Source organism: Rhinoderma darwinii, unplaced genomic scaffold, assembly GCF_050947455.1.
Source record: "Rhinoderma darwinii isolate aRhiDar2 unplaced genomic scaffold, aRhiDar2.hap1 Scaffold_129, whole genome shotgun sequence".
NCBI classification, from domain to species: Eukaryota; Metazoa; Chordata; class Amphibia; order Anura; family Rhinodermatidae; genus Rhinoderma; species Rhinoderma darwinii.
Window position 1 is genome coordinate 999,040 of NW_027461961.1, and position 10,702 is coordinate 1,009,741.

General features: G+C 42.4%; 1 long non-coding RNA gene across 1 annotated transcript; it reads left to right on the forward strand.

Annotated features, from left to right (window-relative positions):
- Positions 1–232: 232 nt before the first annotated feature.
- On the forward strand, positions 233–9,886 carry LOC142699103 (uncharacterized). Its single transcript, XR_012865992.1, has 3 exons — positions 233–785; positions 836–1,051; positions 9,755–9,886. It is a non-coding gene; the product is annotated as an uncharacterized LOC142699103 (long non-coding RNA).
- Positions 9,887–10,702: the final 816 nt, after the last annotated feature.

The window sequence follows — 10,702 nt, forward strand, 5'->3', positions numbered from 1 at the left end:
TCAGATCCTCGCTGTCTTTTTTGATTATTTATCAGTTTGTTTTCTGTGTTTTTACAGATAGTGCCAGAAACCCAACTATGGATTTTAGAGCCAGAGAACAGTCATGGCTGGTTAAAGATGACTCCACAGCCACAGGTGTTGGCAGTCAGAGAAATATTAGGGAGCCACAGAACTCCTTCAAAAGCCTTATCTCCAACGGAACCTTATATCGAGGGGGTTACGCATACAAGTTTTCCCATCATTTCCAACTGAAGATGTGAATTTTCCATCTAAATGGGAGGAGAACTGCAGTGCGTGTTCATTTAAAGTGATGGAGCTTCTTATTGGACCCAATAACACCTCATTAGAAAACAGGGATAACGAGCTGGAAAAGATCCAGCAAAAATTAAAAGCAGAGATGTCCAAAGAGGACTTAGAAACATTTAAAACACAATTGGATCAACAATGCCTCGTGTGGGAAAAAGAAATGGAGAGCAGAAAAACAAAGAAATTGATATGTGATAATAATGATTTTCAACAGAAGAAAATATATTGATGGAATCTGAGACAAAATGGTGAATCACTGAGTCTTTCCTCTTCTATGTGATCTTTGTCATCACAGAGCGGTCACCATGATATGACATTATGTAGTAGCGTGAGGTCTACACGTGACTTACCAAGATACAAAAGAAAACGGAACTAAAATCAGTCGTCCAACAGTAGGAGAAAAATGAATAAGGGATTGGAACAAAATCCAAGACATCACAAGAAGGTCATTAACATTTCTATGCATCAATTATCTATAGGTGACATCACAAGAAGGTAATTAACATTTCTATGCATCAATTATCTATAGGTGACATCACACTGTTGGACAAAGTCTTGACCTTTTCTCCCGCCTCCTGTTTTGATCTTTTCTCAGCAGTAAAAGATCTGCAATTTTTTGCACAATCTTTGATCTTTAAGAAATGGTATTTTAAAGAGGAAGGCGATTTATTTGTGACAGTTGAGGAACGAGAAACATTGCGAATATTTGAGAAACTCTTTCACCAAGAAGGGGGAATATCAGAAGGTAAGATTCATATCTGTATTAGAACCAAATCTACAAAATCCCCCCGTTGTCTATTTGCCCCGCAGTAGATCTTTTTGTCAAATTAGTCCCTGAAGATTAGCAAAACATTCCAAGGAAAATTAAGAATGACAATCTGTCGAGTTCAGAGAGAGAGAGAGAGAGAGAGAGAGCTTGGAGAGGATTAAATCATGGCATGATGTGGTAGTAAAACCTGCCGATAAAGACAGAAATGTGGTATTTTGGCCACGCCAGATGTATATTTATGAAGCAAATCGCCAATTGAAAAAACTCCACTTTTTAAATAATGATATCACGGAGGCGGAGGTTGCTTTAGCAATCTCTAAGCTAAACAATAATAAAACGCCGGGTCCTGACGGCCTATCGGGTGAATACTACAAACTTTTGCCAGATATTGTACCGACATTGACGAGGACCTTACAAGCCATATTTAGTGGGGAGATTGACCTGCCTAACTTTCATGCGTCCAGGACCATATTGCTTCCCAAACCTGACAGGGATCCAACCCTCCTTTCCTCATATCGTCCGATTTCCCTTTTAAACCAAGACTATAAGCTCCTAACAAAGATTTTGGCCAACCGCCTCCAAACCATGTTTGGACTGATCATTGCCCCAACCCAACTGGGTTTCTTAAGGAATAGACATTCCACTAAAGGTATCCGTCAGGTTGTAGCAGCCACGGTGTCTGCACTAGACCCCTCCTCCCCAGTGACCATGCTGCTGGGACTTGACACGGGCCTTCGGGGACCGCTTCCTAACATTCCTTTCACGCTCACAGGCCTGCTCTACCACATCCCTTACCATCAATGGGCTTAACTCACCTCCTATCTCAATTTTCAGGGGTACGTGTCAGGCATGCCCTCTCTCACCGTTACTGTTTCATTTATCCCTAGATCCACTTCTCCGTCATCTCCAGTCCCTAGCATGTTTTCAAGGCATACAAATTGGAGATTCTCAAATTAAACTATCTGCATTTGCAGATTATATTTTGTTCTTCATATCTAACCCTGCCTCTACTTTACAACCAATCCTCCAGGATATCCCAATTTATGGTGCCCTGTCAAGTTTCAAGATCAATCTACAAAAATCAGAAGCCCTAATTCTTAAGGGTCCCTCCAGGCCACTCTGGTCTTCGAAGCATGCATTTAAATGGAACTCTGATTACATTCCCTATTTGGGGGTACGCATCACGAGACAACGATCAAATTTATATCAATGAAATCTTAATCCCTTTTTTGCATATTTGGAATCCCAACTCATGGCTTGGAGGCACTTTACTCTATCATTTTTAGGTAGGGCTAATCTATTAAAAATGGTTGTCTTCCCTAAATTGTTATACTTACTACAATCCTTGCCTATATACTTGAGACCAGTTGATGTTAGGCAAAAGAGACCAAGAGTGAGCCTATGCATATTGCTAGAGATGAGCGAACTTATCAAAAGTTCGGTTCGGCTAGTTCGCCGAATTTCACAAAAAAGTTCGGTTCGGACCGAACTAGTTCTGACCGAACCTGTCACTTACGTGCGCCGAGCATGCTACTGTCCAGGGTGCTGATAGAGTTAATGGGCTGCACTAACTCTTTCAGCAACCTTCACAGTACATGCTCGGCGCGCGGAAAATACCATTTAAATGTAATAAAAAAATAAAAATTATACGTTCGTACTTACTTTCCTCCTGTCCGGCCTCCAGCGATGACGTTTCATCCCTTTCGCCGCTGCAGCCAATCACAGGCTGTAGTGGCGGTCACGCACGTCAGGATGACGCTTCATCCCACGTGACCGCCTCTGCAGCCAATCACAGGCTGCAGCGGCGACATGAATGAAACGTCATCGCTGGAGGCCGGACAGGAGGAAAGTAAGTATGAACGTATTATTATTATTTTTTGGCATGTATGTATGTTGGCATGTATGTATGTATGTATATCTGTGCATGTATGTTTGCATGTATGTTGGCATGTATGTATATATGTGCATGTTTGTATGTATATTTGCATGTATATATTTGCATGTATGTATGTTTGCATGTATGTATTTTTGCATGTATGTTGTCATGTATGTATGTATGTATGTTGTCATGTATGTATGTTGTCATGTATGTATATATGTGCATGTATGTTGGCATGTATGTATATATGTGCATGTGTGTATGTATGTATATTTGCATGTATGTATGTTGTCATGTATGTATGTATATATGTGCATGTATGTTTGCATGTATGTTGGCATGTATGTATACATGTGCATGTTTGTATGTATATTTGCATGTATATATGTTTGCATGTGTGTATGTATGTTTGCATGTATGTATGTTTGCATGTATGTATGTTGTCATGTATGTTTGTATGTATGTTGTCATGTATGTATGTATATATGTGCATGTATGTATGTTTGCATGTTTTTATTTTTGCATGTATGTTTGCATGTATGTTTATATATATGTGCATGTATGTAATTATGTTTGCATGTATTTATGTTTGCATGTATATTTGTGCATGCTTGTATATATGTATGTATGTATCTTTGCATGTTTGTTTGTATGTATGTATGTTTTCATGTGTGTGTGTATGCATGTATGTATGATAGTTTGCATGTATATATGTGTGTATGTTTGCATGTATGTATATTTGCATGTATATATGTGCATGCTTGTATATATGTATGTATGTTTGTATATATGTATGTATATTTGTATATATGTATGTATGGCCATGTATGATACTGTCTGCTGGCGCCCTGTATCTAAGTCAACTTTGCGGCAGGCTTCTATACATGGTATAACAGTCAGTATCACACATTAAACTGAATCTAAGCCTACAACATGTTTTATTTCATTATTTTATTTTTTTACAGGTTTGGTGTTTGGACTACGTCGGTTTCGAGGACTACTTCGATGACGGTTTTTTTTCTACAATAAAATGGTTAATGAGGGTTGTGTTGGGGGTGCTTTATTTCAATAAAATATTTTATCTATATCTTTGTCTTTTTCTTTTCAAATTTTATTATTACCACTTTAGTAATGGCCGCTGTCTGAGTGACAACATCCATTACTAATGCGAGGCTTAGTGTTAGCCGGTGCAGAGGCTAACACTAACCACCATTATTACCCCGGTACCCAAAACCACCAGGGGTGCCGGGAAGAGCCAGGTACGATCCAGTACCCGACCATCTGTTGTGATGGTCGGGCCCTGGGGCGGCCGCAGGCTGGTATTATGAGGCTGGGAAGGGCCAAAAACAGTGGACCTTCCCACCCTTGTAATGCTAGGCTGCTGCTGCTGTGTTGTATCTGGCTGGTTATAAAAGTGGGGGGGACCCCACGTCATTTTTTTAAATTATTTATTTATTTACATTTTTTTTTAAAAAAAGACATGGGGTTCCACCCAATTTATCATAACCAGCCACATACAACACAGTGTTATTAGCCTGGGAATGGACAAAACCAGTGGCCCTTCCCACCCATGTAATGCCAGACTGCTGCGGCCTTGTATATGGCTGGTTATTAAAAATGTGGGGGACCCGTCTATTGCTAAATTTGTTAAATTCCAAAAAAAAAACGACGTGGGGGTCCCCCCCATTTTTATAACCAGCCCGATACAACACAGCAGCAGCAGCCTAGCATTACAAGGGTGGGAAGGTCCACTGATTTTGGCCCTTCCCAGCCTCATAATACCAGCCTACGGCCGCCCCAGTACCCGACCATCACAACAGATGGTCGGGTACTGGATCGTACCAAGCTCTTCCCGGCACCCCTGGTGGTGGTGGGTACCGGGGTAATAATGGGTGGTTAGTGCTAGCCTCTGCACCGGCTAACACTAAGTACCGCCTTAATAATGGACGCTGTCAATCAGCCAACTACCATTATCTAGGCACTAATAAAGTTTGAAAAAAAAAACACAAAGACAATTCTTTTTTATTGAAATAAGAAATCCCCAACAAAACCCTCGTTAACCATTTTATTAAAATTTGAAAAAACGCAGATCTACGCAGTAGTCCAACGAATCGTAGATGTAGTCCAATCGGTACATCAAAATCTGCAACAACATAAAAAAACAGTTATCAATGTGAACAATACCAATACTTCTACTCACCTACACACATATATACACGCACACACAAACAAACAACCATACACAGACACACACATATATACACAAACACAACAAGATATACACACACACATAAACAGACAAACACGCACATATACACAAACTCACACATATACAAACAAAAACACACATATCCAAACACACACACACACACAGTTATACACACATACACGAACACATATACACAAACACATATACAAACAAAAACACACATACCCAAACACACATATACACAAACACATATACACAAACACACCCATATATACACACAAACACACACCCATATACACATACAAAAACACACACAAACATCTACACACAAACATATACACAAATACACCCATATATACACAAACATATACACAAAACACATATACACAAACACACCCATATATACACACACACACATATAAAAACAAAAACAGACAAAGTCACATACCCAAACACACATATATACACAAACACACACATACACAAACACGGTTTCTTTTAAATGCTGCTGGGGAACCCGCTCGATCCACTATATACGGCTGCGCTACAGTGCAGCATTTAAAAGAAACAGGATCCTGACCTGTCCATAGAGTTTAAGGCAGCACAGAGTATTTCAGGAGATGAGCGTGCAGATTCAGTGCTGCTGCGAACTCTGCTCTTACCATTACGTAGCTCTCAGTCTGTTACCTCTCCTCCACTCCTGTCCTCCAGAACACCTTCACATGATTGGCAAGTCACCACGTAATGGTAAGAGCAGAGTTCACAGCAGCACAGAGTATTTCAGGAGATGAGCGTGCGGATCTTGTGCGGGGTGGTGACTTGCCAATCACGTGAAGGTGTTATTGAGGACAGGAGTGGAGGAGAGGTAACAGACTGAGCTACGTAATGGTAAGAGCAGAGTTCACAGCAGCACTGAATCTGCACGCTCCTCTCCTGAAATACTCTGTGCTGCTGTGAACTCTGTTCTTACCATTACGTAGCTCAGTCTGTTACATCTCCTCCACTCCTGTCCTCTATAACACGTTCACATGATTGGCAAGTCACCACCACGCACAAGATCCGCACGCTCATCTCCTGAAATACTCTGTGCTGCTGTGAACTCTGCTCTTACCATTACGTGGTGACTTGCCAATCATGTGAAGGTGTTCTTGAGGACAGGAGTGGAGGAGAGATAACAGACTGAGAGCTACGTAATGGTAAGAGCAGAGTTCACAACAGCACTGAATCTGCACGCTCATCTCCTGAAATACTCTGTGCTGCCTTAAACTCTGTGGACAGGTCAGGATCCTGTTTCTTTTAAATGCTGCACTGTAGCGTAGCCTTATATAGTGGATCGAGCGGGTTCCCTAGCAGCATTTAAAAGAAACAGGATCCTGACCTGTCCACAGAGTTTAAGGCAGCACAGATTATTTCAGGAGATGAGCACGGGCAGCCGTTCGTTTTTCCGAGCCGTGCTCCCATCATGCACACGACCGTAAAAACACCCGTTATTGCGGGTCGTAATTACGACCCGCAATAACGGGCTCATAGACTTCTGTTACCCACGGGTACCTTTCCGTATTCTCACGGGAAGGTGCCCGTGCCGTTAAAAAAATAGAACATGTTCTATTTTTCTATTTTACGGGCCGTGCTGCTATAATTATAATGACAGCACGGTTCGCAAAAGCGGCCGGCTGCCCGTGGCCGGCCGGCCGTGCTCGTACTTACGAGTCGTAATTACGAGCACGGCCCGTAAAATAAAAAAATAGAAAATGTTCTATCTTTTTAACGGCACGGGCACCTTCCCGTGAGAAAACGGGAAGGTACCCGTGGCTAACAGAAGTCTATGGGCCCGCTATTTCGGGTCGTAATTACGACCCGTGATAACGGGTGTTTTTATGGTCGTGTGCATGAGGCCCCGTAATGACGGGTGGCTACATGTGTGCACCCGTCATTACGGCAGCGTTGCTAGGCGACGTCAGTAAGGGTATGTGCACACACACTAATTACGTCCGTAATTGACGGACGTATTTCGGCCGCAAGTACCGGACCGAACACCCTGCAGGGAGCCGGGCTCCTAGCATCATATTTATGTACGATGCTAGGAGTCCCTGCCTCTCCGTGGAACTACTGTCCCGTACTGAAAACATGATTACAGTACGGGACAGTTGTCCTGCAGAGAGGCAGGGACTCCTAGCATCGTACATAAGTATGATGCTAGGAGCCCGGCTCCCTGCACTGTGTTCGGTCCGGTACTTGCGGCCGAAATACGTCCGTCATTTACGGACGTAATTAGTGTGTGTGCACATACACTAAATAGTCACTGTTCAGGGTGCTGAAAGAGTTAACTGATCGGCAGTAACTGTTTCAGTACCATGGACAGTGACTACCGATCACAGTACCTGTAAAAAAAAAGACGTTCATACTTACCGAGAACTTTCTGCTTCCTCCAGTCCGGTCTCCTGGCCGTTGCCTTGGTGACGCGTCCCTCTCGACATCCGGCCCGACATTCCTTGATGACGATGCAGCCTTGTGAGCGCTGCAGCCAATCACAGGCTGCCGCGGCCTCTGCAGCCAATCACAGGCTGCAGAGGCCTCTGCAGCCAATCACAGGCTGCCGCGTCAGAAAAGGTCGGACTGGAGGAAGAAGAGGGACTCGTCAACAAGACAACGACCGGGTACGTATGAAATGCTTTTTATTTTATTTTTAATCAGCAGCCTCTTTTCTCTATCAGTGATTGATAGAGATAAGTGGCTGCCGATTTGTATAATGTTTTTGACCGGGTTCGGTCAAAACGGGTTCGGCCGAACCCGGTGAAGTTCGGATTCGCTGCGAACCGAACTTTACCGGAAGTTCGGACCGAAACCGGGTTCGGTTGTCCCGGTTCGCTCATCTCTACATATTGCAGCAACATCATGAAAATGGAGGGATTAATTTTCCACAGATTCACTTATACAATATGGCAGCTCAACTACGAGTGATTGGAGATTGGATAACTGGTAGCTCCTGCTTTTCTGATTCTACATTGGACCAACAATTTTCAAAACCCATTTCCTTAACATGCCTCTTACACACTCCCTACTCGGCTCTATCACCTGATGAACGGGCTAACCCCCTAGTCATGTCCTCCTGGAAACATGGACCAAGGTCAGACAACACTTAGGTTTAAACCCTAGATTTTTCCTACTTCTTCCTTGGGTCCATAACTTTGACTTCCAAAATGCCAACTCCCATGTGGTTTTTCGTGGATGGGTTGGGGGGGAGGGGTTGACATGTATTAATCAGATAACTAACATGCTCACTCGTCGTCCATACTCATTTAATGAACTACGTATACAATATGATTTTTTGGGCCAACACCCATTTTATTACATGCAGGCCTGTAGCTATGCTCACAAGGTCATTAGACACTTACAAGACCAAGACTGGGATGACTTCTTCTGTCACTTAACTCCAATTCATCAATGCCGAAAAAGACTAATCACTACCTATTATAACGTTTTAAGACAGCCATTGGACTACACTAAATCGAGATCAGGCGTATCTTACTGGGTTGACCACTTAGATCAAATAACTCATGACGATGTCCTATCGTCTGTAACTATGGCTGCCAAATACCTCCCATCAGCCATGTCCTGGGAGATGTCTTTTACAATAGCCCATAGGGCTGACGTGTCCCCTTATAGGGGCTTTCTCATGGGTAACTCCTCTGACCATTCGTGTTTAAAGTGTGGAGCACCGCAATTACATTGTCTCTGGTTATACCCAACTATTGTTGACTTTTGGCGAAAGATACAATATTTTGTGTCGAACACCCTGTCCATACCATGCCCCTCAACCCAAAAGTGGGGTCTGTTTGGGATACTGCCACCTTCCATGCTCTTTATCCCGAAACATCACAAACAACTGTTATACTATGTCTCTGCGGCTGCTAGGAAGGCCATTCTCCAGGTTTGGATAAATAATACACCCCCCACACATCGTATTTCCCTAGAAAATATATCTTCTCTTTTCCGAATGGATTGGGTGGAAACCTCCCATCGAAAAGAGCACAAAACTGAAGCCTTTTTTAAGTTGTGGGAGAACTTTATACCTCTCTTACCACTTCATATAAAACAAAAACTGATTGCATGCTTTGGCTCCACAACTTGATATCTGGAGCATCAGCTGTCTGGTGTGACACCAATCATGATCTGATTCCTTAAATATCTGTATTGAATCGCGGTAACGATGGGAATACACGTGTCCATCCTCTTCCCCCCTCCCCCTCTATACTTCCCTTCCCCCTTCTTTATGGTTTATTTAGTGTGTTTCATCTCCTATGAATATTGACACTTTTTCAATTTGTCTTTGGGCTAAAATCTCTAATTCTGTCCTCGCTCCAACTAGGATCATTTGAAGTAATTTATACAAATTGTAGATTATATAATATGCAAAATAATGATATAAGTGTTCAGAGTTGCTATTGCCATGGGAAATATTGTTGAATTGTTGTTCGCTTGTTTGTAATGTTTGGAAAAATAAAAAATACATTAATTAAAAAAAAAACTAAATAAAAAAAAACTCCACTTGTTGTAGAAGGTTAACATACAATTCTTTATTATCCTTTAGAGCAAAGATGATCCACATTCTACAAGATGGTATGGATGCCGGAGTCCTCTCCAAGTCCCTAATGGAGGCACTGATTGTGACTGAGCCAACAATACAGACGCCTTTTCTACTACCCAAAATTCATAAGGACCCTCCAGGTAGGCCAATTATATTGTGTACCGGGGGGTTAACTCAGAAGGTGTGCGGATGGGTCGACCACCATTTAAAACCATTAGTGGAATGTCTACCTTCGTATCTGTGCGACTCTGCAGATTTGTTGTTGAAAATTGAAGAGATTCATTTAGATGACAGACATATTTTGGTAACTTGTGACATTGAGTCACTATATATCGGCATCCAGCATTCGGATGGGTTGCATGCAGTGGCCACCTTTATGCATATGAGCAATATAGGAAAGACTTTTCAGAGTTGTTGCTAACCCTATCGGACATTGTTCTCAAACACAATTTTTATCACATTCAATGGGTCCTTCTACCTGCAACTCCAGGGCACGGCAATGGGGGCAGCCTGTGCACCCACATACGCCAACCTGTTCCTGGGGCTGTGGGAGAGGGACCTATTCCTGCCAGATCATGAGATATCAATGAACCAGCTCCTTTTCTGGGCCCGTTCATTGATGACATCTTCATGATCTGGCAGGGGACTTTGGATGAATTAATGGAATTCATCAGTGTATTTAACTATAATACACGTAACATTAAATTAACATGCAAGTGGAATCACGTTGAGATAGATTTTTTTGGACATACTAACTAAAATGAACCATAATGGTTGTCTCCAGACAGATTTGTATCGTAAAGAGACATCAACAAACTCATTTCTTCACGCCACGTCTTCACATCCCCGCCACACCATCGAAGCTATACCAACTGGACAATTACTGCGTGATAAGAAAATTTGTTCAACTCATAAAGATTTCAAATACCGCACGACTGAGTTAAGAAAGAG